Below are 27,854 nucleotides of genomic sequence, written 5' to 3'. Positions count from 1 at the left end.
CAAATAATCTTCTGCTATTTACTAGACTGAGCAGTGCAATCACATTAGAGTTAGCAACTCTGGTTTAGGAGATTCCTGGAAATGTGGGTGAGCTCACTGGGCATATGATGCCATAGTTCTGCCCTCTAAAGCTACCATTCCCTCCAGATGAACTCTGCAATCTGGAGATCTGCTGTAATTCCTTGGGAACTCCAGGTCTGACCTTGAGCTTGTTATCATAAATCCTTTTCAGAGCTACTTCAATGGACTTAAATATTTCTGCATAGGATTGCACAATAAATTCCAATTGTTTGGGTGTGGGGGATTAGTTGCCAAAGGTCATACCAGTGGAATTGCTCATTAAACCAGTTATTCAAATTCCTTCAATATTTAATAGAAAGTGTGGATCCCAATATACCCATGACTGCAACAATCTAGAAAGTACCTTGCTTAAAGTATACATTACAGTAATCTCAGTGGGGGGAGATTTCCAGGAAAAATGATAGGAAATCAATAAGGTGCAAAATATGTTCCAGTAAACAATTACATGAAAGTGCTCAGCATTATACTAAGGTGTGGGAAACATGGTTTGAATGTACACTAGAGAGTTTGACTGTTCTTAAGCTATGTGGTATGTAAATATGATTGCAGCACAACATCCTATCAATGTGCAGTTAATTTCAAGTTCCTCCTGGACCAGAAGTATTCTCAGAACAGTCTTTTTGGAGCCGTTGAGCCTCTGCTGCAATAAAGAGCAGGCCATACAGAAACATCAGTGGGTTACATAAACACAAAAATTCTCCAATTTAATTTCTTAATTCTCCCATGGGTTGGCTCTGCACCATTTCTGCTTTACCGATTTTCAAGTTTCACATGTAAAGTTTTGTAATTAATTCCAGAAATGGATCATGCAGTTTGCTTAGCTATAGCTTTTCATTCTCTTCATTTGTACATATTGTTTTTAATGTGTATTGAAACTCTAACCAATTGTAGTTCTTACCTCCAGCATGCATTCATACGCACAGTTGTGTCAATATGTGTGTGTGTGTGTGTGTGTGTGTGTGTGTGTGTGAATGCAAAAGTCCTGGTGCAGATCCTAACATTAATGCAGACTGTCTCTCTCTAATTTAAGGATGGAGCAATGTCTGGTTTGCTAGTAGAGGATGTAGGCACCATCTTTCTTTCTACTAGAGAAAGTATTAGAATGAAGAATTAGCAAGTTTGAGACATGGTCTTTGTGATCTTGTGTAATTGAATGAGGAGCAAAGTGGGCTAATGTCTGCATCTCCAGATCAACAAAAAGGAATGTTAATGTCATCATGTACTCAGTTGCATGCTTGGGTGGGGGGAAAGCCATCATATCTAGGGATGGAGAGAAGAGAATTTGGAGGGTGAGTTTTTTGGAATTATCACTAACCCTACATAGCAAATCATGCCTATTCCCTAATCCTTTTCTTCAAGTATGTCATTTATAAAGTATCAGGAAGGACTTTCCATGCCTAGGAGAAACACTTCCCTCCCACAGCATGCTTCAGTTCACTCTCAGTCACTTATCCAGTAAGAGAAGCCAGGATGGATTAGACCAATGGCCCATCTAGAACAGTACTCGGTGTCACTGAGTGGTCAAAACCCAGGTGCCATCAGGAAGTCCCCCAGCAGGGCCAGTACTCCAGAAGCCCTTCTACTGTTGTCCCCCCATGCACCAAGAATACAAACCATCACTACCACAGACATAGTGTTCCCTCTATGCCTTGCAGCTAATTTCTGCTCCATATGTTTATTCAATCCTCTCTTGAAGCTCTCTATGCTTCTAGCTGCTACCACTTTATCCTGCAACAGTGAATTCCATGTGTTAATTATTCTTTTGATAAAGTGGTACTTCCTTTTATCTGTTCTAAACACCCACTTGGTTCTGATGACAGGTATAACGGTTGATGGACAGCCATTTATTCATAATTGCAGAACATCTGGCTATGCTGAAGCTTGCTGTTTGTGTGCCCTATTCACAATGTTTACTGATATTTTTTTTAAAGAATGAAATAAGATTACAATCAATTTTTAAAGAAAGAAAAAAAGCATCCCCTTCACTTACAAAAAATAAATTCCAAGCAAAGAGGGGAAATGGCAGAGTGGGAAAGAACAGAGAGAGAGCAGTCCTGGTGAGTGCCCCCCCTCAGTGAAGCACATGTGGAGACTAGGAGAAAGGGGAAAGCAGCTGGAGGCAACCATGAACTGGTCTTTAACTCCTCCTCATATGAGTGCTTCTCACCTTACTTAAAGAGGGCTTGTAAATCAGGGGAAACACTTCCACAGAATGAAAACTCAGACAAAAAAAAGTGAGCATCAGAAGTAAAAGGGTCTGCTCCTGCCATAAACCAGCAGAGACCTCTGCACAGCATTCATACTAGAGGTATGGTTGGGATGGGGGTTGGGAGAGAAAATCCGAAAGAGGCAAGACATCTGCTCCTGGAAGAGAGTGCAATGGGCCCACATTTCTCCAATGAAGTGGAGAAAAACTCTCAGATATGCTGGGAAATAAGGAGTGTGACTCTAGACTTGATCCTGAGCAGTGCAGATTGGAGAAGAAAGGGGGAAAAAAACCAAGCAGCATCAGGTGCAGATTAGTTTTTTTTAACAAAACCCAAAAAGCTTTTTAAAGCCAATGTTAGTAAGATCCTGGTGGGACACGTGAAAATGAGCCCGGGGCACCTCTTTGAGGTACCCAACTGCTAATGTCACACCTGATGCAATTAGTAGTTTGTTAAGCCACTTTTATGTCTAAGGTATCTTCACAGTTGGTATATAAAGATGTACACAAATGTCAATTTTCTTCACCTCAGAACATTTTTCATTCTGGACAATGCAATTCTCACCTGGCAAGGAATTCCTCTTAAGGTCTCATTCAAATGTCTGTAGCATGGATCCTCAAAGTCTGTATCCTGCCAGCTCATGGACCTGTCACTTTAATGTGTGAAAATTATTAAGCATTACAAAAGGAAATTTATTTTCAGAAAAAGTGGGATAATTTAATTTCTAGGGGCTTTTTGCACGCCTTCAAAATCGCACAATGGTTGCCAATTGGAAACGCTATTGATTTGCCATAACGCACGACGTCGTAGACAATCTGCCACACACCTGAAACCAATCTGCAAAAAGCGCTTCCTTGTAGCGCTTTCAGGGGAATCCCAAAAAGTGGATTCACCCTCCGGAAAGCGCTACACTCTTGCAACCAATCTGCAACACTAGCGAAAAAGACCTGTGCGTTAACATTGTTGCGGTTTCTTCAAAGTCCCTCCTCCTGAGCCTGTCCTCCAAACGTCCGGCGAAGCGATCGCCATTTTTTTTTCTCCGAGCGAGCGGGGATAAACGCACCAGCGAGCCTCTTTCTGTTTAGAGGCTTCCCTGGCTTCAGTCCTTCACCTTTAGTCACTAAGCACAAACCACAGAAAAGCCCGTTTGCTGAAATAAAGTCCCTTTATTTTTTACACATTAATTCAGCCGAAAATCGGGCCCGTGAGAGGGGGGGGGGATTTTTTTTTTTCACTCGAGGCAGCGTGGCAACGATCATACGATCAAACGACAGCTCACATTAGGCAGCTGGATGGGTCTCTCCGTTGCAACGAATCTACACAGATTCGTTACAATGGGTCTGTTTTTTTTTTTTTAAAAACCCTTTCTTAAAGGGAAAGGGGCTGTTTGGGAGCATGCTAACGGCTGCCCATTGGCTGCTGGACGGCCAGGGGCGGGACGAGCTTGGCAATAGCGCTTCCTTTTCTGCCGAGACCGGAAGCTGTGGGAAACGCTACAAAACGCAACTGGATTCCACTACAAAGGCAGGTATGCATAACGACGAATTCCACTATTTTAAATGGCGATTTTTCATTCAGTGACCAATTTGCAACAAAGATCCCGGTGCGTAAAGCCCCTTAGTCTCTACTTTCTGGAAACCTCAAACACAATTGCTTTATATCTTGTACAATCCATCACATAGACTAGATTAAATAGCCACAAATCAGTTATATTTTTCTATTGTACTTCTCACATATAGTCATGCTACATAATGGTGGCCAAATGCTACAAGTGCTTAGCATGGAAAGAATCAGGATACAAATGTTTAGGATACAGATTATGATCTAGCATGTGACACTATATTCCCATACTACTTGGGTTACAGGTAATTATTGATGTATTGTAAATTTAAACCCAATACAACCAGACCCCTAAATGCCTTACTCTCCCACCTAAAAGATGAATGTTGTTCACAAACCATCAAAGTTAAGCAAAGTTTTGGCAGCCACTGTGGTGGGAGGGGGCAATCTAGGTTCAGCTTCCACACCTTCCATAGTTGCCATTATATTCCTCCCTTCCTCCCTTCATTTGTTTATTTGTTTGATTTGTAGCCTACCACTCCCAGCCAAGCTGGCTCATGATGGGTTACACATGTAAAACCCCACAATAAAACCCCAGTAAAATAATCTATTCCACTCTGGCAATGAAAATAACCTTCCCCCCACCTCACCGCAGCTTCCCAGCCCCCTGTCTCAGGGTTAGATGGTAACAGAACATTAGAACATAAGTAGAGCCATGCTGGATCAAACCAAAGGACCATCTAGCCAGGGTTCCGTTTACACAGCAGCCAACCAGCTGCCTCTGTTAAGCCTACAAACAGGGTGATTTCAACACCCATCTTCCTGCTTGATCTTGATACAAAGAGGCATACTGCTTCTGGCACTAGGGGAAGTAGATGTCCATCATTGACTGGAAACTATCAGTAGCCCCATCCTCCATGAATTTGCTGAATGTCCTTAGGACAGTAATTGCCTTGCAGGGGAATATTGCCTGCCTAATGAGGACACTGACAACCATACTTTGGTGTAAAATATTAACAGTCCAACAATTAATAAACAGGGAGGGTGGGTTTCGTCTTCGGGCGCCCTGAGGGGGAAAAGAGGCAGAGCAATGTCAGGCCATCCTTTTAACTGACGCCTAGCTCAGTCATGCCCCCTGTTGCCATGCCAACATACATACTGCCTAGAGAATGACAAGGCTGGGAGTTCTCTCCCACCAGCTAGATCCCTGTCAGCGTTCCTCCCCTGCAGCGGCAATGGCCCCTTAAGATAAATCTTGGGGCTTTTTATCTTTCAAACTTAGTTTCTAATCTGTAAAGCCTGAACAATACAAAGTAGACTTTGCATGTGAATTTCTGGCAGATTGTGCAACCTACACAGTGTCCAGGCAGGACAAACACACATCTGAGTCTGGACACTTTTTACCCAACCACAGGATATCCCTTGAAAGGGTTGAGTTCCAGGTGGCTCTACTTGAGCCAAACTGTCACTGCTTCCAAACAGTTGGTGAACGTTGCTGGGGGGGAGGGGGTTGGGTCAGCCATCCATCTGGAGATAGAGCTGGGCGTCATTTGCATTTTGATTACAACCCAGCCCATGACTCTGGACCAATTGGACACATGTTGATGTTGAACAATGTAGGGTAGAATATTGCACCTTGCAGGATTATAGAATCATAGAATAATAGAGTTGGAAGGTACCTCCTGGGTCATCTAGTCCAACCCCCTGCACTATGCAGTACACCCATAACCCTATTCATCCACTGTAACCTGCTACTTCCTTGAACCTCAGCCTCTCCGTCAGATAGCTATCCAGCAGGCACCAGTGATCATTCATCAGGGCAACCAGAGCCGTCTCCAGCTCATGGCCAGGACGGAAGCCAGACCGGAAAGGGTCAAGGACCAAAGCTTCATCCAAGTATGCCAGAATCTGGTCCACAGTGGCCCTTTCAATTACCTTCCCCAGAAATGCAAGCTGCAAGACAGAGCAATAATTGTCCAGGTTGCAGGGATCCAGCAATGGATTTTTCAGTAAGGAATGTACCACTTCCTCTTTCAATACATATGGGAACTCCCCAGTTGAGAGGAAGAGATTTATTATTTCCCAGAATGGGCCTCCTATCCTCCTATTGCTTGATTTAAGGGTGGGGAAGTGGTTGCTGTCTAGAGGGCAAGTGGTTGCCATCACTGAGCCCAGCAACTTGTCCATTGTGGTTAAAGAGAGCTAACTGAAGCCATTAAACATATTCTCCCAGGATGGCCAAGGGGCCTCCAGTTCCCTTACTGTATCAATCGTGGGGGACAGGTCATTGCAGAGCATCAAGATTTTGTCCGCAAAATAGTTTGCCAATGCCTCACAGCTAAGTTCCAACTGACTAGAATTTTGGCACCTTTCCTTGAGGAGAGACTGAACTAGCCTAAATAATTTCACTGGGCTGGGCATGAGTTTGTGGACACAATAGAGGCCACATAAAATTACTGTTTAGCAGCCTTCGCCTCCATCTCTTAGGTCCTCCTAAGTATTCAATGGGATGTTCTCAAGGCCTCATTGTGAAACTTCCTCCACACCTGCTCTAGCTATCTCAATTCCCTCGTTTTATTTGCACAGAAAAGCCCTTTTGAACAGTAGTTCGGTTTTGTATCATTTGTCCAAGACCAGGAGAGTGGGAGCTTTCCTGATTTCTTCCAGGGACATGGATACTGCTCCATTTGGTAAGCTGCTTGTGTGAAGTGAAGTGTAACAGCATGAGGGAAGCTCTTTAATGTCTTTTCAGAACCAGCATGGTGTAGTGGCTAAGAGCAGCAGCCTCTAATGTGGAAAACTGGATTTGATTCCCCACTCCTCCACATGGAACCTGCTGGGTGACCTTGGGATAGTCATAGTTCTCTTAGAGCATTCTTACAGAGCAGTTCTGTTAGAGTTCTCTCAGATTCACCTACCTCACAGGGTGTCTGTTGTGGAGAGGGGATGGGAAAGATGTTTGTAAGCTGCTTTGCGTAGTCAAAAGCAGGGTATTAAAAACCAGCTCGTCTTTATTTTTGTATTGAAACTTGGCATGGCTAGCAAACAGCTTATTCTCTAGCGTGTTACCTATGCAGTTGGAATCCTAAAATCAACTTTGCCACTGGAGTAATATATCAATTGGACCATAGAATAATGAGTGTAAAGAGCCCTCCCTGGATGTGTCCTGTCCCTACACCTTTTGGATTGGCCACAGCATGGAGCATTCCACAGTTCCATTTAATTGTCCCACCAACTTCCTTTGTGGTGATCACTTTGCCTTCTCACAGTTCCCTTGCTCAATATACTCTATTTGCAATTCTAGCAGGACTGCTGACATGTTGAGTGGACTCTAGGTGGGAAACGACAGAATTAGCTTGCACGTTGTGTTTGTTCTGGAAAGATAAGCGGGAGAGCTGAGGGAGGGGGCAGTGCATGAATCCATACTGTGAAATTAATACCAAGAGACATGCTCCAGGCTAGCAATATTTTGACGGGATTTATTTTTGAAATGGAATATTTTTACCTCAAGCGATAGACCTGTTTCCTTCACCTCACTGGCTTCCAATCTGAGCACTGAGGAAGTCAGTGGATACATTTGCTGTCGGCTTGTGGAGCTTGCAATACGAGACTGAAGAGGAATTTTAATTTCATGCTGGGCATGACAAGAGCATGCATCAGTAGCAGGTGTATATTTTTCCTATTGAATAGATGTACAGTTTTCATAAGTGTTGTTAGACAGCTTCCATTTCTCCCAGCCTCTTTGCTGTACACACACCTCCCTCGCCGTCTGCCTGTCAGAAGAGTTGCAAAAAATGAAAGTATGTCCCCAACAGATGGACATGTGCAGCAATGTGCACATTCCTTGGTTATGCTATGCATGAGTTCAGAGACCTTTTGTTGCTTTAATTTCTCTGAGAAGATCCAAACATGTTGCTGTTTTGTTTGAAAGGGGATATTTTTAACCTACTGCCTCTCTTGCTCAGCTTTACAAGCCTTAAATGAGAGCAGCGGTAAGACAGCAGAACCCATTAGTGCTGCTAGGATTACAGGGAGGTTGTTAAATAATTAGCTACTTTATTTTCTTAAGTGAATCACCCACTGGTGGAAGTGGTTGGGCTGCTGGCCTTGGCCTTGTAGGAAATGCATTTCTTAGTTCGACAAATGCAGTGGTAAAACCATCCTACTCTTTAGCCACCATGCAATAGTGGGGGACAGAGAGGGATTTAGTTCACTGCAGGCTTCAAAAATGCCACCACTCTTTTAATCACCTCGGGTGAATACGCATTGCTTCCAGACAAACAGGTGATCTCTGTAGGCAAGTGTTTTAGTTTCTCTTTCTCTTTGGCAGAAATAAAAAGATGCATGTTCAGCCTGGAAGATCCTTCCTTCCTTCCTTCCTTCCTTCCTTCCTTCCTTCCTTCCTTCCTTCCTTCCTTCCTTCCTTCCTTCCTTCCTTCCTTCCTTCCTTCGAAGGGGGAAGAGATAATAGAAGTCCATGCATATCCATTCAGGCAAGTGTTACAATGTTTGTGGACTGCTCCAACTCCCACCAAGGGCTGTACTACATTTCATGCCATAAACAGAATTGCAGTTGTCCCCTCCCCCAAGCATTTCTTGCAGCAGGGACATATCTTTTAACACCCATGTACACCTACTTAATAATTTCGAGATGCACATGTCTGACAATCACCATGCTTACTGAGCAGAATAGTGGCATAATTCTGAGATACACACAGTAGTTGCGTTAGTTGTGAGAGAACTTGGAGCTGCCCTGAAAGAGACAGGAAGCATGCTCAAGCATCACACTTCTTCAGAAGAGTTCAGTGCGAAGCTATTCTAGCCTGAGCTCACTGACTTCAGTCAAAGTCAGTGACCCTGCATGGAATTGCACTGCTAGGCTTCTTAGCACTGAAGGCACATGTGTGGCATCATATTCTTTAGTTCCCTTCCGCCCTTGGAGTTTTCAGAAGGGATGGGGGGGCTGGGAGGTCAAAAGGGAAAATTAAATGCACTAAAGTCAGTAATCTAAGATTCTAGAAAGTTTTTTTTTTTTTTAGTCCTCTGGAATAATCACAAATTTTAATACTTTCCTAGAATAAAGCATCCATTCCAACTAGGTGTTTCTCCTGTCTAAGTCTCTGTTAATTTCAGTGGGTCTTGCTTAGAAGAAGATCCTGATGGAAGACATTCAACCTATAATAACTACTAATGGCCCTCAAACAAAGATGTGATGAAAATCAATATGTGAGCTTCAATCTTCCTTGTTTCTGCAACTCCTGCTCATGTTCTCTAGTTTTGTTTGCCTTCCCCTTTTAATCTTCTCCATTCAGTCTTCTCTTTTGCCTCATGCCCCTGGGGCTCTCCTTCCAGCTGCGTCCTAAGGTTCCTCCTAATCCCCATGAGCAGCTGCCTCCTAGCATCACCACCTCCCCCCTTCTCAACATCTATACACATGCTTCTTCCCTAGAGTTTTCAGCCTGTTATGTCTCTTTGTATGGTCTGAAGGACTCGGCTAACAGCATCTGGAGATGCTTCAATCTACCTGCTTGTGCATAACATCCTGGTGGCTCAACTAGCCTCTGCTAGAGGCATCTTCACTACCAGATCATATGGTTACTGTATAGGTGATGTGCACAAGAGAAGGTCTGGCTTGATTATTGTTCTAGGTGAATCTCTGCTGTTAAATAAGCTCACAGACAGAAACCAAAAGAATTACCATTGAATTTCTTCTAACAACATCCTTAAGATGAGCAATTCATGCCCAGCTGTTTGCACATAAAACCACACGTTTCAGTATGTCCATCATAGCCAACAGACATTGTCACTTAACAGATGACTAAATCTTCAGCTGTATGGAAGCAGATTCTGCTAATTTGCCCGTGTGATAGGAGAAGGAATGCCAAATAAATCTGCGTTGCAATTGCCTGAGAAGTTAATACAGAGGCAGAAGGCTTAGAGTCTGAGGCAGGCATCAATACAACCAGAGGAATGGGTAGGGAAGGAGTGCCGAGTTTGTAAATGAGGCCAGCAGAAATGTTTGCAACAATGCAAATGATCCCTGTTCCTCTTCCCATCTTATCTCCTTGACAGCTGCTGGCAATGCATTAAGCCGAAGCCCAGCAGTGATAGAGATAGCTCTTTGCATTTCCTGCCAACCTGCTTGAAGGATGGAAGAACCCGGCAGAGAAACCAGATGGACCTTGCTTTGAAATCATTAACAATCCTGATGGGTTTGTCAGGGCTCCGGCATATGCTGACTCTTAATTCCTTGCCTGTAGTTCATATTCAACCCACCAGGTGGAGAATGATTGTCACGGTTCTAGGCAATATGCATTTTGTTTGAGGGCTGTCTCTGTAAAGTTAGGGATGCACAGTAGCAAGGCAGCTCAAGGACAGGGTCTTCTTGTAACATCAGCTGTAGGTTGTGATTGGCTCTCAGACAAGCAAGACATTGCGCTTGATAACACTGATCTGAAAGGTTTCTGTGTAGGTGTTGGTTCAGTATAAAGAAATGAACATTTCATTGTGCTGTGGGCTAACAATAATATCCAAATGTTTGTCTTTTATTCTGGATTATTTATCCTGAATTGTTTGCCTCCTGCTACGGAATGAAATTACTGCTCCGCTTTCAAAAGTCCTTTTCAAATGCCCTACGTGCCATCCATTCTTAATTTGGCAATAAATATGCCTCCAGCATACATATAGACTGTATCTATGCGCTCTTGCATATTTCACTATCATTGCACTGTAGGAGTTTTTGCCCTGTAGAATTATCCGCAGCTGGATTTCCCTGTACAAATAGCACAGTGATAGCACAATATCCAGTGATGGGGGACTACAGCATTAGAACATTTAAAAGAATGGAAGATTGTTGGGATCTTTCATGATTTTTTTTTGCCATTTTTCCTCCTCCCTTAGTGTAAATGCCACTACAACTTGTCATTCTGTAGCCACCAGGAGCCCAAAACATCTCTGACATCTTTCACAGGATCGCAGTAATGGTATGTAAACAAACAAGCAATTCTGCATTGAACTAGAACTATCTGTATATTCCAAGATAAAACATTATATGCAAAGAAATAGCAAAACATGTATTTCATACCCCCCAACTTTCTTAGGTTATTACCTCCTTTTGCCGCATATTTGCACAATAGGAGAGTGTGGAAAACTGGCACCATTTCCCTGAGCAGTAACAGCAGACTCCTGCAGAACAGGCTTAAAGCTTTATACTAGGAAACCGAAACTGTCCTCTCCCATGGGTTTCTGCACTGAATCTGTTCCACTGGCTGCACAGTTAGACAACGTCAAGTGAGAACATCCTTGTGTATCTTATTGCAGGCAAGCTTATCATTTGACTATTTATTTGTGAAGGAGCTGTTTAGGAGGATTAGCTGTGAAATGCTGACTTCTAAAAATGGCTCCCTAGAGCTGTTGAGGCTGGTGTTTTAACCCTTAATGGTTATTAACATCAACTGAAGAGTGCTGCAAAGGGTGCTCAGAAATGCTTGCATTTATAGCAGAAATAGGGAAGGAATTGTAGGAGGGGGTTGTTTATTTCTTGGCTACAATACATTTGCCAGACTTCCCTTTAACTGAAAATATTTTTTGTAATATTCCTTTAAAGGAGAGGTTAATGGTCATGCAAATATATTAACCTTGGTTTTAAGCTTCACATTTTACCTAACAGATGCTGTGGAATTTATACCAAATGTTTCTCTAACCCCTCCAGTTAGCTCCTTACCACCACCGGGAATCAGAATAATGAGTTTGTAAATAGTTACATAGCCTCTGTTTCCCTATCTTGAAGTACTGGTAGCTCCTGACCTCTATATGCTTGTAAGGATGGCCAACAGATCATGTTTTCATTCCTACTCTGCCAGATTCTTATCTATAAATCAGACTTGTTTCCCACCACCACTGACTTCCAGGTGCAAGGTCTCTCAGCGTCCAGAACAGCCTTTCTAAATGTTTTTACTGTTGAGAAACCCCTGAAATATTCTTCAGGCTTTGAGAAACCTCAGAAATAGTGTGCAAAATAGTGCAAAATATGATCGGGAAGCATAGCTGTGTATATACCTACTCAGGGGCCCTCTCCTTCCCATCATTGGCCATTGGGGGGGGGTCAACATGACCATATGGTCATACCACCTAATAAATGTTTAACAAATTGTAAAAATATATATTAAAATTAATTAAAACCTCCCCCTATTCAGGAAACCCTTTCAGAACTGTCACAAATCCCTGGAGTGTCATGAAACCTTGGTTGAGAAAATCTCATCTAGAATGTAGCTTTGCTTATAATATGCCTGCCTTGTAGCCAGCAATTAGAGCTTAAGATATTTAGTTTTAGCAATGTATCTTGTCTTGGGTTTGGGCTGGCTTCTCTCTCTCTCTCTCTCTCTCTCTCTCTCTCTCTCTCTCTCTGTGTGTATATATATATATATATATATATATATATATATATATATATATATATATATATATATATATATATATATATATATCAAAGTCTACTGTTTCTGTAAATTTGATTCTTTATTTAAAATGTCCTTGTAAGTAAACCTGGATCTTGAATATAATTTTCTTTGGATTTCTTCATACTCTAGAGATTTTTCTTCTATTACATTTTAATTGTACACAGTACTTAATGATTTGGCTTATTTACAGTATTGGTAGTCTGTAGTGATATGCTTTGTATACTTTTAAATATTTCCTTTATTCTGCTTGTGGCACAGTTGTAGTCTGAAATGGGCCTATGCTTCCTGAGCCACCAGACACTGCCCCCAAGCTGTTCAGAGGACTATCCCTGTTTCCTTCTGTAATTTTTGAGGATGTGCTATTTCCAGCTTTATCTTTAGGGCTGACTCTCTCCTGAATCCAAAAGCAGCTGGCTATTGACTGGAAAATGTCTCTCTTAAGGCTTATTCCACACATGTTTGATAATGCCCTTCCAATGTGCTTTGCAGCTAGATTTTCATGAGCATGCACACAAAAGCTTATGCCCAGAATAAAACTTTGTTGGCATTAAAGGTGCCCCTGGACTCATGCTTTGTTCTGTTGCGCGGCATGCGCGGCCGCCGGATCGCCCTCCCCCCCCACCGGTCCGCAGCCTTAGAAAGGTTGTGGACCACTGTTCTAAGATACAATACCCCTCCCCCCCCCACACACACTCACACACATTTCACTATAGTACAATTGGAGGGAGAGGAAATCTTCTGCATTGGGGGAAAGGAGCTGTGTAAACCTGTTCAACGAAAATCATAGTATGCAAATACTCAAAGTCTGTGCAATATTCAAACCTTCCCTCCATGCTCTCAACCTTCCCTCATGTAATTGCAGGCATTTTGCTAGTTTAAAATAATGCCATGCTTCTTCCTGTTTGTTTTTCTTTCCTGATGAGCATTCACATACTCATTGTGACGTGTTTCCTTTACAGCTATATTGGTTACAAACTTGAGCTGGTCTATAAAAAAAACAAAAGCTGAACTTTTCACAGTTGTTTATCACTGGCCTTTCGGCCAAGCCATAAACACCTTCTTGAGCTGCATGTGGCTGATGAGCTATGTATTGTTGTAAACCTACATGCTTCTTATCTGCTTGATGAATGCATTTTTGCCTCACGGTTATCCACACACATGCACAAGCCATTTAAGCTTAATGGCTATGGATTGATACAGCTGGGGAACTCATTAAAGAGTTCAGCAGCAAAGCAGACTCATAATTAATAAAATACAGACTTTCATTTGAAATCATTGCCCAGAGTAGCTTGCTAATAAAGGCAGAGCTGTCTGCTTGGTGAAGTCAAGTGCTCAGTTTGCCGCTGTCCTTTCGGAAACCCACCTGGTCTCGACTTTAACCTGAGGTGCACGCCACATTCAGAAGTGTTGCCTCAGCACTGGCTCATTAATCAAAGCAGTTTTGTTAGGGTTTTGTAAGAGTTGTGACCACTTGAAGCAAACATAGCTGCCCTTGTGCCTTACATATCTGTGGTAGCCAGCAGGACTGGTTTCCTGGAAGAAAAAGCATGTTGGTGCTCAAACCATCGACAAGTCATTTAGAATTCTGTCATGCTGATGAAGCGATAACACTAAACACCATCACTTCGAAATCTGCAGCTTTTCTTTTACCGAACTACAGAGTCACATGTGCCTCTGGGAATCTGAGGTGTGGAATGTGCAAAACTGAGCTTAATCTTTGAACCCCTGATCTTGTCATACTAATCTTTTGGCTGGGGTAAAATATGGGGCCACAAATCAAGATGTGATGGTTAGGGAGCTTCTTGGAAAGCAGGAGCATCCTATCCTACTTGGTGTATGATTGCTGCTAAAATCTTTGCTGATTTTCAGGATATACCTTCAGTCTTTGAAACAAAAGGGAATATTTCGAAATGACAGCTTAGATTTGTAAGAGACTGTTTCAGAGTTGTTGAAGCTTGATTCACCAAGAAGTTAAGATTATTAAAGAATAGCATTGTGTCAAAAGCTACAGGTTCAGTTCCCTGCACAATCCTTTTTCCTACGGTATGTTATGCAGAGCTTGATAGGTATCTTATGATTTTAAAACAACACTACACAAGTCTTTCTAATGCCCCCAATAAGGCTGATCTGAAGTTTCTGCTGCTCTGCCTGCACCATTGACATGTAGCTACATGTGCCCACTGGCAAGTGATCAGGAAAAGGGAACAGGTTTGTGATACTGTTTCCCTTACTATCTACAATATCATAATTCATCATTTTAAGTGTAACTCACTAAAGCAGAATTGGTGCCATGAACTCTCAAAATGGTTGGCACACATTTTGGCATACTTAAGACTCTGAAACTCCAGGTTTCCCTTGAATTCAAACAACAGGATGCTGGACCTGACTATATAATTTGTCAGCAAACAGTATGTGGGCCTCAGTTTTCTGTTCCTAAGACAGAACTGCTATATACTTGAGGAGCCAGAATACTGCAGTTTTGCTTATCAATTGCACTCTCTGAAGCTGAATGCAAATCACAACATGCCTAATGAGATATGACATTGAAAAACCATTGTTGTTAAGAATGGGCTTGGGCTTTTAAAAACAGAACATGTCAAAGCTGAAGGAGCAACCTTACAATAAATAGTAATAACCTATCTGGATGTTCCAACAACAAAAATTAATGGGATCTTCAAACTGCAATGAGGTTAGCTGAGGTGGAATGTACTCCTTCAGTTAATATTCCAGGCTAGTTCTCATCAAAGTTTTCAAAGATGTTGTGACTTGTGGGTATAGCCAGAGAATTGACTTGTGGGGCAGATTTGTTTTGGAGGGGAGTCTCGAATAAAGATCCTGAAATTTAGTGGAAATGTAAGGGGAACCAAGATAGCAGCAGGAGGGAAAATGGTTCTTAATTCTGAAAGGTGCTATGAACCCTCTACTCATCTTCTTCATACTGAATGTGTGAAGGGGAGAACTCGAGTGCATCAGCACCCCCAAACCACAGTGCAGTCCGGTGGACCAGGAGTCCCATGCACATACAACCATACACCCACAGGCTCAGTGTCCATGATTGATTGCAGGACTATCTGTTGCAGGGTTCCAGATTGTCAGACAGTTGATTGTATGAAGGTCAAATAGGTATAAGTCCATCCATCCATCCTACTCATTCAGATTCAATGACTATGTGAAGAGAACTAGGATGTGAATAGGCCAGGAGTCCCCAACATTTCTAAGCCTGCAGGCACCATTGGAATACTGACGCAGCATGGTGGGCACAGCCACAAAATGCCTGCTGCAAAATGGCTGCTTCAGGAGATGTGAGACAGCTCCAAGTGTTTGCTGCAGCTTACTTTCAGTCACAAAGTGAAGATCCATGTGCTGTGGTGGCAGCTGCTACCATAGCAATGTTTGTCAAAACCAATCAAATCTCAAATAGCAAGTCAGAAGCCTTGTTGGCAAAAGCCCCACCAGGCCATGTCTGTTTTCTAAAAAGGCTTGGCAGGCACCAGGAAAGGTGTCAGTGGGCACTGTGGTGCCCCCTGGCTGCATTTGGAGACCATATACATATAAACAACAATTATCCTCATAATTTAAATGACAATGTATTCTCAGCCATAATACCAAAAATACTAAACTCATGAAAAATGCTTAGTGTGGTGTGGTGGGTAGAGCGTAGAACTAAGCTCTGGCAGACCCAGGTTTGAATCCACACTCTGCCAGAGAAGATTGCTAGGTGACCTTGGACCAGTCACAGGCTCAGCCTAACCTACCTCACAGGGTTTGTTGTGAGCATCTAATGGAGAAGCAAAGAATGATGTGAGGTGGGATGCTGGGGTGGAAAGTTGGGGTATAAATGAAATAAATAAAATGAATAAACAAAAAAAAGTCAGGATTGTAATTTCTACTCTTTTTAGTTAATAACCGTGATAGATCTGTGTTTGTTTTGAACTAATATACTGTCTTGAACAATTTTATTGTGTGGCTGATCTTGCACTGCCCTATAGCCTAATGCAATAAAGTCTGACTTGACTAGAAATGAATCAGGATATGGATGAGGGGCTTCCTATAATACCACAAGAAAGCATCTCATGAGACTGATGAGGACATGATTAGGTTTACTGGTCTAACAAGCCCATCTAGTCTTCACTAGAGAGGCAAAAATTTATCTTTAACATATTAATCTGCACAGCTTCTTGTTGTTAAAGCATTATCTCCTTTCTTTGCAGTGCAAATCTGAGACATTAGCGTTCCTAAAGTCACACCAAAGAGTTGGAATGTGCAGCTGGCTCTTCTAAATCTTAGCCAGTAGGCTATGCATCTGATTACACTAATACTAATCATCAGCTGTGCCTAAGGCCCTCACTTGGGATTTCTACTAATTCAGATTCATTGTACATGTAGAAAGTTTACACACTGAATTTAATTTTCAGTAATAAATGACTACTGTTCTGTCTTACACTTCCTGCCTCAATGGCAACCTCACCCGCACTTACTGTACAGAAAAGCTTCCCTCATTAACTCCATGAACTTATGCCTAATCATATTTTGAAGTAGTAGTGCATAGAAACCAATAGTTGCCTATTGCTACTATTGCTAAACATTTATGTATCATACAGATACAGACTTGGGATGGCCACGAACTGGAAATTTCTGGTTCCTTCAAGGTGTTCTCAAAGTGAACTTCAACACGGAAGTGAACTGCAGGCCCCAAAATGAATCAGCCAGTTCAGGCCAGTCTGTTTCGCTTCTCCCCACTTAGAAGTGTAGAGGGAGAAAAATCAGTGGCTGGAATGGTTGCCAGCCATTTAAACCTAATTGTCACGTCTACAGGCCTGGCAGGAAGCGATGGGAAAGCAGCCAGAACAGTCCTGCAGGGAATATGGAAAGCATTTGTCAAGGGAGCCGAGGTCAATAGCCAGAAGAGAGGCCCTCCCAAACCAAGTTCAATAAGGTCAAGAAGAAGGTCCATAATCAAGAGTGGCAAGCCAGGCCAGTCAGGGAAAAAGGATCCATGAGGTTCAAGAACAGGGTCTGGAAGTACAGGTCCAGTAAGAAAGATGTTGCCAGTACAATTGACTTTTGCCTCTCATCTCTCTTGAGACCCACACAGAGGCCCATTATGCACGGCCGCCGAAACGGCGATTTCGGGTCACATGGAAAACGCGGAGGGGGAAGACGCGACGCATACCGGTTATGTACGGGGCGGGGCGCAACGGCGGCAAAACCCAGAGTAACCGATTATGCACGCGGCGATCCGGGCGCCGCTTCTGGTTGTGCCCCGGTCACACGGAAGCTGCGCTTTCTTCCGCGTTTCACTGACGCGGCTTTTTCGGCGGCATGCACCGAAGCTGCGGCCAGTTGCAGCCGGCTCCGTGCGTTATCGGTGATTTTAGTCGCCGCCATTCCACCCCGAATGTGCGCTAAAACCCCCGTGCATAATGGGTCAGAGAGAATCCTGTAAAGCTGCCCCAGTCTTCAGATTGGATTCTGCAAAACACCTCAGAGACCAGTTCTGCCTTGTGTAGACAGTCTTACGCTCCTGCACCTTCCCTGTAAGGCATAGTGTTGCTTCCTATACCATTTCTCTTTGGACTCAAGAGATGAGGGTGTGGAGCCAGCTGCTTCTGGGGCTTTTGCTACAGGGTGGGTATCAAGAAGCTGGAGGTGCTGGATGCTTGTGCCTGGCTGTGGCTCAGGATTCTGGGCTGTTCCCTTGGCAGTTCTAGTGCTTCTGAGGTTGAGTCTGTTGGTAATGGCTGAAGCTCAGGGACTGATTCTGGGAAGACTCTCAGCTCTGCCTCTTCCTCGGAGTCAGACAGGGTTGTATCTGGCTGGGGGCTGACACTAGCAGCTTGGCAGGTCTGCTGGCAAATCTAACAGTTTGGTGCACCTGTCCACTGTTAGGCTGAAATGACTGGCAGCCATTTCAGCCATTTGTTTCACTTCCACCTACTTGAAAGGGGGTGGAATCAAAACAGACAATTTAAATGGCTCTCAGGTGACTGGCAGACCGATGTGCTCAGCTGCTAGGTTTAAATGGCCTTAATCCCTGAACCAGACAAAGGTTTGAAAAATGTTCAGGGGAGGCACCAAATTCATAATGAATTTAAGGTTGTGAATGGGTTTGTGCCACTCCCTAGTACGGGCAGCTAAAGTGGTAAAGAATGTATCTGCTGGGAGCAGGAAGGAAGTAAGGGCCTAATAAATTAGTAGTACAGCTAAAGAACATGTGGAAGTGTAAGCCAGGTGAGAGGATGGTTTTCCTGGGAAAACTTGGCTGATGACCAGAATGTGGAGGGAAGCATTGAGAGAATGATGGGAAATAGCTTGCAGCATGTAGTGAGAGAATATTCTAAGCATAGGAAAGAAATGTGCCAGAAAAGAAAAGAAAAAAACAGAAAATGGGGAAAGGAGGAAAGGGATTCAATAGTAGGTGATCTTGTATGGAAGTGTAGGCATAGGCTAAGCAGTGACCTATCAGTGGCGCACAAAGAACTTTCCCCATTCGTTAAGTGGCCAGAATACCCTTTGAAAGGGCCAATGGGAGATGCTAATGAAAAACACACACAAACCCCACACACACAAAAATAGAATTTGAGATCCAGTATGGTATAATGGTTAAAGTTGTGGGCTAGGATCTGGAAAACCCAGGTTCAAACCCTTCCATGGGAACTTGATGGGTGACCTTCATCCAGTCACATGTTCTCATCCTAACCTACCTCACAGGTTTGTGTGGATAAATCAGAGGAGAGGAGAACAATACACTGCTTTGAGTCCCCATTGAGGAGAAAAAGAGGGATTTAAAATAAATAAATTACAGTGCAACCCTGAACAAAGAAACAGACTTCATAGTCAAGGGACAAAGACTTTTGTCAGGACTGCACTGTTTCCAAGTATTCGGTCTTCTTTCTGATATAGGAAAGGATTCTGTTCAGCTATTCCTGTATTTCTCTGCATCGAGAGTATATAGGTGTACACATTATCTGCTTTGTAAAAATCATGAGGAGTCTTGTGGCACCTTGAAGAGTTTTTATTTTAGTGTTATTCTTTTAAGTGCCTCAAGGCTCTTGACTGTGTTTGTTGCTACAACCTTACAGGGCTTCACCTCTAATATGTTTTTGAGGGTTTTGTTTTGACTTATCCCATGTGTTTTCACTTCTGATATCTTTGTGTCTTGTAGAATCAAAGGAAAAAATACCTGAACTGGGGTTCCATGATATTTTGGTGATATTTTAATGCTATTTTCAAATTAATCAGTAAAATACATTCCAGTTAGGATACATTAATCTGTAGCTGTATGTTGAAGAACAGATGAGATCGTGCCTAGTAGGCAACTCACAGATAAAGGACAGCTATGAATGGGATTTCATTTGAGCTCAGCAAGTGAGGTAGATCAATCTAACAATCCATTTTGGGTTGTACACAGAAACAATTTGGGCAGGCCTGGTTATCTTTTCTGTAGAACTGTTATGTTGCTAAAGCTAATTTGTCTTCCTTCAAGCTGTCTTTCCTTAGCAAGACTCCTTGATCACTTTGAGGTTCAATAGAAATTGTCTTCATACTGTACCCTTCATTTTATAGGCCAACATGGCATTTAATTGACAATATAAAGTGAAGCTAAAGGAAATGGTGAATTTGAGTTTAAGCAATTTGTATGTGCATGCTGCAGTTTCAAGTTATAATAGGAGCTTTAGCTGGGAAAGGGGCATAATTGACTGATGAAAGACATGTTTGCATGAAATAAGATCTTCCCAGATCTTCAATCACTTGCATCCCCAGAGAAAATGATCTTGAGATCCTTTTAACTGGACCTAAAACCTACCCCCACAAACTATGGTAAACCAGTAGGCTGGACAAAAACAACCTAGACCAAAAAAAAACAAAACCAAAACCCACTGGCCATCAGTACACATTGACTTGCTTTCCCCAGTGTTCTATTGTTTCATAATGTTTCCATTGTTGTTATTGTATTGTTATAAACTGAGTAACTTGTATTGTTCCTGTTTGATGAAAACTGCTCTGAGCCTTTGGGAAGGACAGAAAATGCATGAATGAATGAATGAATGAATGAATGAATGAATGAGGACAATGATCTAAACCAGACTTTCTCAACTTTTTTACTGTTGAGAAACCTCCTGGTACATTCTTCAGGTTTCTTGTTCTTAGAATCCAGAGAGCGAGCAGACAAGCAGGAGTCTCTGTCAGCTGTACTCTTACTTTCTCAGCAAATACTAGCTATTTAATGTTTAAATAGTCACATGTCAAGATACTTGTGTGGCAGCCACTAACCCTATGGCTTTTGAAGTGTGATTTGAAAAGCAGCCACAATCTGTTGTTGTATCAGTCCCCTGGACCTGACTTTAGATATGACTCCACTTGGCTCATAAATCAAGCACAAGTCGACTCCCAGTTGTGTTTTTTGAGACATCTCCCCTCTAGATCTTATAAAAAGCCTGCTAATTTCGTTTTGAACTGATTTGATTGTGCTTGCTGCTTTATCACCTGCCAAGTGGCAGCACAACATGCTGGAAAGAGGTCATAGCCAGTTACTCAAGCTTTATCTACTTTACCTCAAAAACTCCAACCATCTGGCCAGCAGTCTGGCCTTCTTTCAAATGATCTCTAACCAAAGCCTTTATGATTCAGAGGCAGCAGAGGGATTTGCCCCCCAAGCAAGCTTATAAAAAGTTGTGCTCATAGATGGAAGCCGCCTCATGCAAGCCCTGCAGGATGGATCAGAGGCAAAGAAACCACAGACTCGTCAAAGCACAGACTCCTGTTACATTGGTATTCCATGGTGGGTATTTTGGCAGGAGTGATTTCCCAGCGGCTGAATAAAAGGTGGAATAACAGCAAAGGGTTTTTTGAAGAAAAGAAACCCTCTTATAAAACAACCCACCCTGCTGCAACTGCAATGGGTGAACTTGATATCCCAGCTGGTATTCATTAGCAATGCAATCTCCACATATTATGTTTAGCTTAGCGTGGCACTTGTGGCTAGAGAGGGGGAAAAGTTGATATTTATCAAGTTTTCATTTGGGCCATGGAGAGAATGAGTCGCTTTTAAGTTTCCTGTACTGTCTGACTCCAGATACCCCAAACTGCCAGGAGACAGTTTGGTCTAACCACTTCATTTTTGTTCACCTTATTTGGAAAGATTCAGGCAACTATAAAGATCTTCCTCTGTATTTTATTCTGGTTAAAAATAACTGGGGCAATCCAGGACCAACCTAGATAAGAATGGTATTCCAGAATGAATATCTAGATCATATATAGATTAAAAAAACAAACAAACAAATACTAAATAACAGCTATGAAGATTTAGAGAGGGGCGGGTTCAACACTTCCACCCATACAATTTTCTTGACCTCAATGAATCAACAAGATTTGCTATGTGCCCTATGAGGGAAAACGTATAGGCAGCCTGTAAACTTCCCTTAATGTGTCAAACGTATGGTAAAGGTTTTTTTTTTAATCTTTCTGCTGCTTGCACCTTGATTATAATCCAGTATGTACTGTAGTGTAAACAACCCTGGAGACTGTTGTTTACAATAAGAAACCCTTGGGAGAACCAGTCATGCAAGAGTCTTGTTTAGCTTGTCCTATAGTTCAGAATGCCAGAGAAAGCCAGGCGGTCGTGTATCAAGGGGGTCATATAAGAAGAATGTTGCACATGTAAAGGTCCTCTCTTGGTGCACCTCTCCATTTACAAGCTCCCTGACCTCCCCAGAGCAATTCAGTAATGCCTGGGCATCTTTAACTGGTACTATAAGAACCAATCGTTTGTACAGGAAGTTACCATTAAGCCAGCAGGGGTTTAATGTATTCCACTCTTGTTTTATTCTATATTAAAGAGGGAAGGAGGTGTTGTTCCTACTAGCCTTCAGGATATGACAGTCCATGTTTCATTGAATGCTTCCAGTTTGAGCAAATAACTGTAGCAACATGGAGAGGTTTGAGAAACTTACTTTTCCATGTATGTTTGGAGTTTCAGGCCTTCTGCCCACATTTGGTATGAGCCAAGCTAATGTATGGATCCATACTTGTCCCTATCCTCTAGGATGCTAAGGGCAAGACCAATTCCTCCAGTTGTTTCCCTTTTCTGTTGGCACAGCCACAGAGCTGGTTTAGCACACCTGATACTTCTGATAGATGGTTAGCAAATATCCTAGATGCCTGGAGTCAGTAACAGAATGGATGACTAATCAACAGAAATTCTATCTAGAAGTGTTGATAGTAGAAGTAGTTCAGCTTGATGATGAAGATGATTTTGGTGTGTGCTTAACTGCCTTGTACTTCCTTATAAAGATGAGAATCAAAGCTTGGGGATTTTATTAGCTTTGCATGTGGATGCCCAAATATAGAAGTTGGGCACCTGAAAGTTGAGTAAGAGAATGATAAGTAATGGATTAAACAACATATATATACACACACACACACATACACACACACACACATATACAAACATACACACATACACGCATACATACACACATGCATACTTACATACATATTCCAAAGTGCACTAAAACTCACTTTAAAAAGCCCTCACAAAATTTGCTGCTTCTAGGGCAGAATGTACCAATTTTTTAAAAAGCACATAGGTACATTCCACCCTTGAAGCAGTGAATAGTTGGACTAAGAAGTCCTGAATCTATGTAACATGATGCAATTAATTATCTCTAGGTTATTAGCCTTGAACCTATAAACAGGAAATACAATTTACTATCTCTAGGTTTATAACCTTGAAACACATTTGAACAGGAATTCAGTGGATAAATTATTGTATATATGCACCCTATGACATATAAAAATAGGTTAATGCCAAGACAGGTTGTTTATAAATCCTTTAAATGAATAAAGAATGGGTAATTTATATATGAAAAATAAATAATTTGACTATACACAATTCTTTAAAAATGGAATTAATTACTAATTCTGAATATTCTGTGTGGCAAAAGAATTGGGTAGTATAAAAGGTTTTCTTAGACTTGTAAGAACACTTATACAAGGAATGCAGATTTAATAACTCCTTCTGTAAGAAATATATATGACAAAGCTATTTTAATGAAAAAAATTAAGTTCAATTAATTAAGGACACAGCAAACTGCAATTAAATAAGTCTTATAGCAAACATACCTGACCGTAGTTATCAAAACCCTCAGTGTGCATATATGTATCACCCGTTACATTTCTACCATTCACAAACCTCATATATAATGTTATATATAGCCAAGGAAAACATGTTTGGTTCTGTTTTAATGTGGTTCAAGGTTGTCAACCTACAGATATTGAATTGTATGTCCTGTTTTATTGGTTCAAGGCTATTAACCTAGAGATAATTAATTGTATCATGTTACATAAATTCAGGACTCCTTAGTCTAAATATTCGCTGCTTCAATGGTGGAATGTACAAGTTTTGTAGAGTTTTAGTGCACTTTGGAACACACACACAATTGGTTACGTAAATTGGTTGTTTTTTGAGTAGAATTTTTTTTCTTTCAGTTTTGGTTTGTCGGAGTGTCATAAGCAGCACACAGTGTCAGTGTTTTATTATGTTTAGATTAGGGGTAAAGCCTGTTGTATCCAGGAATACAGTGGGCACTAGAGCTTGGTGGTGGGAAGAGGAAGGGGAGGAATTTTCCAGTCTATAAGGGCATGGCGTTGAATGTTTGTGTTGTGTGGGAGGTGTGTGTTGTGTGGGAGGTTGTGGTGGTGTGGTGACAAATGAGGGCATGGGTGTGGAGATATGGGCATCAAGAACCTGTGGTTTGGAATGCTTGTTGAGTATGGGAGAGGACTGACCTGTGGGAATCAGGGTGTAGTGGTTACAGATGAGCTTTCCAGAGCCATGTCTTCAGATATGTGAAGGAAAAATCAGACTGGAGACTCTTCTTAGGGGGAAATTCTCCAAACCTCCAGGAATATTTCCAACCCAGGGGTAGCCAGCCTCCAGGTGGGGCCTAGAGAGCTCCTGGAATCACAGCTCATCTACAGAGTATAAAGATCAGCTCCCCAGGCAGAAAGGGCAACTTTGGACAGGGTTGTGGTAAAGAAATATTTACGGCCTCCCACACAGGTTGTTGTTGAATTGAAAGACTTGAGGCCCACTGCACAGGGTTGTTGTGCAGATGAAACAGGAGACAGAAGAACCTCCACAACAGCATCCAGTTTTTTCTGCAGAATAACGCTGTGCAATAGACCTCAAATCTGCAAAGAGTTGCAAAGAAGAAATACACAATGACTTGGCTGTGTCTAACTCCCGGCCAGAGCAGTATTTTAAGTGAGAAGTGGCTTTTCTGTGGCCTCCCCGTCAGCCAGCTGTTTGGCAGAATGGGAAAGTTCCACCCCAAAAGGAATGTCCACCCCTATGCCCTGAGACTCCCTGCATTGCTCTCGGGAACGCCTCAGTCAGGACCTATCAGAGGCTCCTTTGCAGCAGGCCTGAGGGGAGGAGGAGGGAGCGCACTCACCAGCCTCCTGCCAGCTCTGTCAGTGTTCTGAGGTAATTTACAGTTGGACATGACAGGACAGCCTTTGGGCGAAAAGGGCTGGCGCAGCCTGTCCAAGCTTCTGTTTTCATCCCCCTTGGCAGCCCTACTAACCTCCTCTCCCTGTGGTGGTCAAGAGCAGACTGGCTAGAACTCCTGGGTTGCCATGGCCTGTCCTGGTGAGGGTCCAATTGCTCCCGAGGCCTATAAGCAGGCAGAGCCCCAAGGCTCCTAAGGCCAACCTGTGCTCGGCGAAGTCTAGTGGCCAAATGGCAGGCAGCAGGCTCCACAGGCCTCTGTAGGGTGGGACTTAGTCTGGGCAGCCAATCAGGAACCTGCATCTTTTCTGCAGCCTCTTTCTGATAGGCTGTGATAGCCAGGACAGTCTCCTCCCAGGGGGCAGTTTCACAATTATTAAGAGGAAGAGGAAATACTTTTAAGGATTTACATAGTAGAATTTGGGAGATGGATTAGAACCTCCATTCAGCCATGGAAGCTTGCTTCGTGGTCGCTCTCAGGTTAACTGGCAGAGTTGTTGTTGTGAGAATAAAACAGAAGACGGGAGAACAATTTTGTAAGTGGCTTTGTACCTCAATTGGGGAGAAGAGGCATGTATACATACGTGAATAAAAATTCTATCTGTCTGTCTATCTACACACACATATGCATGACATATGTGTGTGTGTGCGTGTGCGTGTGCATGTGTATGTGTGTGTGTTTTGAGCTGCCCTGGGCTGCCTGGGGAAGGGTAGCATACAAAGGGGGGGGGGGATTAAAACACCTCTAAGACTAATGGCCAGGGAAATGTCACAGTTTTTGGACTAAGTGTCCTGATGTCATGACATTATTTGTCACCACATTTACTTCATGGTATTTGGCTTGTGAATCTATGTGGTCCTTCATGATTGTAACATAAATTAGGATTGTGTGATATCTGAATGAAAATGATTAGAGAACAGAGATGATGCAAGGAATTGGGGGAAGGAGTGACCCCAACTGGAACATTTAGATACAAATTGAATGTTAATTTTGTACCTTTGGAAAGAGAAAATATTGCTAGAAAAATGAAAATGACCTGGTAAAACTTTACTAGAAACAGTTCTGCAATAAACTACTTTTTAATTTGTTTTCTCTTTTCCCTCATATATATTCTCTGTGGGCTGTTCTAGGAACAGTCATGTATTGTGGTAATTTTTGTCTTACTCTGTTTGCTTATGAATGCTTTTGTGTACTGTAGAAAGGATAATAACAATACTGGTAATAGTAGTAAGCCATATGCACTGAACAACACGTGGACCTTCCTCGGATATAGTTGGCATTGGCTACTGTAGATATGGGAAACAAAAGAGATGAGCGTTGAGTGCAAGCAGCTGTTTTGTAACATGCAGGCCCAAACAGCTTTTGTGCTGTTGCAGAAAGCCAGAAGAACAAGAAAACCAAATTGTCTTAAAGTTATCCAAGCTTCAACATCTTACACCTGGGACTGCTTGCCTTACAAGTTGATCTGCCCAGCCTCCTCTGGGACAGTATGTTTTACTTTATTCCTGGTGCACTGATAGCATGGGAGGAGTTGTTACATATTTGTTATTGCAGGCTAATGCCCCTATTATTGAAATTCTGTCATCAAGCCAGAAGGCTCCAGTTGCAATCAATGTCTTGTTCCTGATGCCTCCCCAGTGTGGGAAAACTGAACTTGGAGGCAGGGGATTAGTTTACCTTGTTCAATACAGTGATGGGTCTCAGCTGCTACTTGACTTTATTGGAGCTTTGAATTTTTTTAAAAAAATTAACCCATTCTTTGCAGATAAAGTGATTATTACAAGGTTAGAGCATTGGATGTCTTTGGCCTTCGATATAATAAGAAGTATGTCAGCAAGGATAATTTTAACCCTCAAAGCCTCAGCATGTACCCATCAATGCAAAATAAATTTTGTTTTCTCCCCATTCATTTGATTAACACTATCAGTCTCCTATTCAATCTAATTTAAAAGACAGAGCTTTGAAAACAAATTTGATTTGGTCCTTGTGGCGTGTTAAATCATCCAAACTGGGGTTAACTAGGGTCAGTTATGCACAACAGGAAAACTCACAAAAAGTCTGCAAAAAAAAGACATTTCAGTATTTGATTCTGCATGTAGCGGTGGTTTTGCCACAGAAAAACCAGAGTATTTTTGATTATGCATTGCAATCACCCTTCATGGCATTTCCTGTGTTGTTTCCTTGGAGTATTGGAAACTTGTAATGCCACAATTCTTTTGTGTAAGCCACTTGCAGGGATTCTGTTTATGGCATGCATAAACCTTACTGTGTTTTCTGTCTCCTCCCCTAAGCTGTCTTACACCAATAGCTGAATGGAAATCCTATGAACTATGATTCCCATGAGGCTCTGTCAGCAGCATGTGTCTGTCTGGTAACATTGCTGCTGACCACTGCCTAATAATAAGCTCTGAGAACAGTGGATGAAGTATTCTTCCACTTGAGGAATGCTCTCTCAAGTGCAGAATTCATGATGTTGATCTACTATCTTAAACAAACAAACAACGCGTTTTTAAAAAGGGGCGTTTTTAAAAGGGCATTTTAACAGCATGAGTGATCTGACAACAATTTAAAACTGTGAATGCATAACCCACCTAAGTCAAAATCAAAGCAGTGTTCTGGCTGTTAATGTAAATTAGAATGGGATTTATAACTATGACATAATTGCCATTGGATATGGAATCCAGTCAAGCTTCAGCTTTAGACATGGAATATCAAAACTGCTATTAAAAAATGAACTTCCAGAGCAGTGGAAGCTGACTCTAGTGGGAAAGCTCAGGAATGATTTGAATGTCACAACAATGGACAAGCATAGCTGGGAAGCAGTGTTGATCGTGGAGCGAGTTGCCTGCATGGGTGGAGGCTGGGCACATGAGCGACTGGGATGCTGCATAGGAACTTTGTGGTGGCCTCTCACTTGCCTGCAGTGACTGGGCAGGAGGGAGGAGCAGAGAAATTAACCATGTTCATTTTTGACAATGCGCCCCCTCACATACTCCACCTAACACCCCACCTTGGTGTACCACTGAGAAGCA

General features: G+C 42.3%; 1 protein-coding gene and 1 long non-coding RNA gene across 13 annotated transcripts in view; one reads left to right on the top strand and one right to left on the bottom strand.

The window, feature by feature from the left end:
* PLXNA2 (plexin A2) overlaps positions 1-27,854 on the top strand; it is a 479,995-nt gene that overhangs the window by 141,393 nt on the left and 310,748 nt on the right. The gene's annotated exons all lie outside the window — the stretch shown is intronic.
* LOC143836070 (uncharacterized) overlaps positions 1-27,854 on the bottom strand; it is a 122,328-nt gene that overhangs the window by 18,183 nt on the left and 76,291 nt on the right. For 6 of the 9 annotated variants that reach the window (XR_013230494.1, XR_013230490.1, XR_013230496.1 and 3 more), the window contains 2 exons: positions 13,671-13,840; positions 2,853-2,940 (listed from right to left, as the gene is read on the bottom strand). This is a non-coding gene — a long non-coding RNA (uncharacterized LOC143836070). Of the gene's footprint in view, positions 1-2,852; positions 2,941-7,103; positions 7,622-13,670; positions 13,841-22,254; positions 22,668-24,897; positions 25,039-27,854 lie in introns of those variants that run through there. The other 3 variants (XR_013230495.1, XR_013230497.1, XR_013230498.1) reach the window with 3 other exon arrangements.

This window comes from Paroedura picta, chromosome 4, assembly GCF_049243985.1.
Source record: "Paroedura picta isolate Pp20150507F chromosome 4, Ppicta_v3.0, whole genome shotgun sequence".
NCBI classification, from domain to species: Eukaryota; Metazoa; Chordata; class Lepidosauria; order Squamata; family Gekkonidae; genus Paroedura; species Paroedura picta.
Note: the sequence above shows the minus strand (reverse complement) of the source record. Positions and strands in the feature narration are given on the sequence as shown.